Source organism: Jaculus jaculus, chromosome 6 (genome assembly GCF_020740685.1).
Source record: "Jaculus jaculus isolate mJacJac1 chromosome 6, mJacJac1.mat.Y.cur, whole genome shotgun sequence".
NCBI classification, from domain to species: Eukaryota; Metazoa; Chordata; class Mammalia; order Rodentia; family Dipodidae; genus Jaculus; species Jaculus jaculus.
In genome coordinates this window covers 159943305-159947694 of record NC_059107.1, presented here as the reverse complement: position 1 = coordinate 159947694, position 4390 = coordinate 159943305, and the positions used below count along the sequence as shown (strand labels likewise).

General features: G+C 48.8%; 1 pseudogene; it reads left to right on the top strand.

Moving 5' to 3' along the window:
- The first annotated feature begins 2900 nt into the window (after positions 1 to 2900).
- On the top strand, positions 2901 to 4128 carry LOC123461673 (annotated as a pseudogene).
- The last annotated feature ends 262 nt before the right edge of the window (positions 4129 to 4390 follow it).

Below are 4390 nucleotides of genomic sequence, written 5' to 3'. Positions count from 1 at the left end.
GTGCCTGTGAGACTTTCCTCTGCTGTAGCCGTGCCAGGTGGGAAGGAACACTTTTTATTATTGCCTTTTTTTTTTTTTTTTTTTTTTTTTTGATTTTCGAGGTAGGGTCTCACTATAGCCCAGGCTGACCTGGAATTCACTATGGAGTTTCAGGGTGGCCTTGAACTCACAGCAGTCCTCCTACCTCCGCCTCCTGAGTGCTGGGATTAAAAGCGTGCACCACCACGGCCAGCTTGTCTTTACTTTTAATTTTTTTTTGGAAGCACACACTTTTTGATAAATCCTTTTCCATGTTTTTGTTTTTTAAGTCTAAGGTCCGTGTTGGTTTGCATGAGTTCCTGGACCATGTGGTAAAGCTCCCTTCTCCCCACTCCACCTTTCCTTCCTCAGCCCTCAGCCCTTTCTCTTCCCCACATCCCTGTGAAATCTGAATAAAATGTGATGTTTTCAAAATCATTGTCTAGGGCTGGAGAAACGGCTTAGCAGTTAAGTTGCTTTCCTGAAAAGCCTGAGAACTCATGTTTGAATCTCCAGGTCCCATGTAAGCCAGACACACAGTAATGCAAGTGTGCAATGTCACACATGCACACAAGGGGGCGCACACATATGGAGTTTGTTTGCAGCAGCTAAAGGCCCTGGCATGGCCATTCTTTCTCTCTTTTTCTCTCTCTCAAATAAATAATAATAATAAAAACCTTAAAAAATCATTTTCTCACCAGGCCTGGTGGCACACGCCTTTAGTCTCAGCACTCAGGAGGCAGAGGTAGGAGGATTGCTGTGAGTTCGAGGCCACCGTGAGACTACACAGTGAATTCCAAGTCAGCCTGGGCTAGAGTGAGACCCTACCTCAAATAAAATTATTTTCTCTAGTCCGGAATTGGTTAATTTGCAAATATGAACTCATGACTTGGGGTTCTAAGAAGCACCCCAAAGTCCTGTATTTATCCACTATAGTTTGTCTCATGTAGCCCGGGACTCACTGTGAAGCCAAGGGTGACCTTGGACTGATCTTCCTTCTCCATCTCCCAGGTGCTGAGATTTTGAGTGTGGATCGCTGTGCCTGGCCTTACTGGAACCCCTTCTCTGCAGGGCACGCTGCACAGGGACGCTGGAGCAGAGCCCCGGGGACTCTATGGCCCAGCAGCTGCCCCAGCAGGAGCTGCGGCCGGAGGGAGAGTAGGAAAGCCCAGGTGTGGGTCACAGGGTGCGGTGACTGTGGAAAGTTTCTGCCCTTCAGAGACCTGGCCTGACGTCCCACCATAGCTGCCCCCCCCAACACACACAGCCCTCGGACACTTAGGTGTCTCCGTTGAGAGGGGTCACGCTGGGGATCCACTCATCTCTACAGGCAGGAGTGACAGTGCCATAGAGCTCACTGTCACTGCGCAAATGCCACCTGCACGTGGAGCAGCAGAAGCAACAAGCGTGAGGAATATGTGGCGCAGTCCCTGAGCTGCTCAGGGAAGTCCCCCTGCATGTTAGGAAAGACATAGTAAGGCACATTCTTGGTTTTTATTTTTTATTTTTGTTGTTGTTGGGGTTTTTTGTTGTTGTTGTTTTTCGAGGTAGGGTCTTGCTCTAGCCCAGGCGGACCTGGAATTCACTATGTAGTCCTAGGGTGACCTCAAACTCATGAAGATCCTCCTGCCTCTGCCTCCCGAGTGCTGGGATTAAAGAGTGCGTCACCACACCCGGCTAAGGCACATTCTAGATAGAAGGGGAAAGGTAATAACCTTTGCTAAGGGGCGAACACCAGCTGTGAGTGGAGTTCCAGGTACATCCTTACAACCTACTGGGCTGCTGCAACTGCTCCCCAGCAATGGGCTGGCAGCTAGCTGTCTCAGGTTGACACAGGCTGGGAGCGGAGTGACCGGCTGGAGCCTAGGCCAGCTGAGAGGAAGGAGACTTGGATCAAGTGTCATCCCCTGTCAGCTCACCCACCCAGGTGACAGGCCAGGCAGGAAGGAGTTTCAGACCGCAAGGGAAGGCTCAGAAGATTGAAATCAGAATTTGCAGCGCCACACCTTGCAACCGCCGCAGCCCTGACCTCCACATAGCCAAGTGGTTAGTGAGCTGATCCCGTTTCCTCCTCCGTGAATTTAGATGTTTGGGGGTTATATGCAGTGGGCCTAGAATCAGCAGGGTCCCCATATACACATTCAATCAACAGGAGACCAAATACATTTGAAGAGGGCCTGGAGAGATGGCTCAGTGGCTAAGACACTTGCCTACAAAGCCTAAGGACCCAGGTTTGATTTTCTAGATCGCACGTAAACCATATGCACAAGATGGTGCATGGGTCTGGAGTTTGAGGTGGCTAGAGGCCCTGGTATGCTCATTCTCTCACCCTCTCTCTCTTTCTTTCTCTCTTTCCCTCTTTCTGTCTCAAATAAAAAAAAATTTTTTTGAAGAAAAAGTTTTGTAGTGTACTCAGCTTGTGCACTCTTCCCCAGGGCATTTCTCCTAAACAAACAGTGGAACATCTGTGAACACTGTACCTCAGCAGGCTTGGAGGTCAAGTAAGGAGGGAGCCCACCTTCTGTCTCCCTCGTATGAAAGGGAGGAGGCTGGAGGTATCACAGCTATGGCCCCCTCCCTTAAGCATTAATCTAACTGGGCTGGAAGGATGGCTTAGCGGTTAAGGCATTTGCCTGCAAAGCGAAAGGACCCAGGTTCAATTCCCCAGGATCCACATTAGCCAGATGCACAAGGTGTCGCGTGTGTCTGGAGTTCATTTGCAGTGGCTGGAGACCCTCGCGTGCCCATTCTCTCCCTCTTCCTCTCTCTTTCTCCCTCTTTCTCTCTGTTGAATAAATAAATAAAAACTAAATTAAAAATAATTTAAAAAAAAAAAGAATTAGGGGTCTCGGCGGAGCGGGCGCTCACGTGGAGGCGGGGACGCTCGGCCCGCGGGTGGACCAGGAATGATCACCAAGACCCAGAAAGTCGACCTGGGCCCAGGGGTCCCAGAGAAGAAAAAGAAAAAAACGAAGATTGCAGTGGTCAAGGAACCCGAGACTCAGTACTCTGTCTTAAGTAGTGACGATTATTTTCTGACATTTCTCCTGCAAGGCCCATATCCCCCTCTGATAATGTGGGTCAGGGGCAGGTCTCCGAGATGTCTCTGGGCAAGAAAAAGAAGAAAAAGAAGGACCACCATACCTCTTGTAAGGAGTTTTCAGAACCTGAGCCCCTGGTACATGCCAGACTGACAGAGTCACCCAGTGCTAGAAACCAGGTCCTTGACCAGCTGGAATGTCTTAATGGAGAGAAGAAAAAGAAAAGGAAGTCCTTATCTCTGGCTGCTTCCCAAAGCTCAAAGTTGAACACTTCCCCTGACCCCAAACAGGGCAAGGAGGTGAGCGGAGCTGGCAAGAAAGTCAAAAAGCACAAGAAGGAGAAAAAGACACGAGATGCCATAGCCTTCTCCACCAAGGACCCCTGGCTGTGTGAGGCTGGCGAGGCTCTGTACGCAGCCAGAGGAGGAGGTGTCTGATGCAGACTTGGAGGTGGTGCTGGAAAAGAAGGCAACATGGATGAAACCTACATAGACCAGGTGAGGCGAAAGGCCTTGCAAGAAGAGACTGATCGGGAGTCTGGCAAGACAGGAGCTTCAGAACCCAGGAAGTGGACGGGAACCCAGTTTGGTCAGTGGGATACTGCTGGTTTTGAAAATGAGGAACAGAAACTGAAATTTCTCAAACTGATGGGTGGCTTTAAGCATCTTTCCCCTTCATTCAACCGCCCCCCCCAACATGACTGGGAGACCCAACATGGTCCTCAGCAAGAAGGCCGCAGACACACTACAGCAGAACTTGCCGCAGGACTACGACCGAGCCATGAGCTGGAAATACAGCCGTGGAGCTGGCCTTGGATTCCTCACCACCACAAACAAACCCTTCTATATCGACAGGAACGCCTCCAAGTCTGTCAAGTTTGATGATTAAATTCTAGGGTCTTGCCTCCCCGAGCAACCCAAATTACATCTTGTTTGATTTTGTAGATGAAAGCCAGCTGGAAAGTTGTCTTGAGTTAAACAAGAAGAATAAGGAAACTCATGATGGGTTTTGGACTAAATGGGTAGGATGGCTTGTGTGTCAGGACTAGAATATGTGTGGCTAAAACTTCTATTTTCTGTGTTAAGTGTTCAATCCTTGCTTGGTGTGTAAGTAATAGTAGCTAACATCTGTTAGGTTTTAGCATGTACAGAGCACATACTGAAGGGTTTTCTTTGCATTAGTGTAAATAATCATGATTATGAAATGGATGTTATTATCTCCATCTTATAGATGTGGCAACTGAAGTTCAGAGATGAAAGTAATAAAACTGTCCAGGATCACCTAGCAATAAGTGCCACCAGGTACCCTACATTACTGCTCATTCCTAAAAG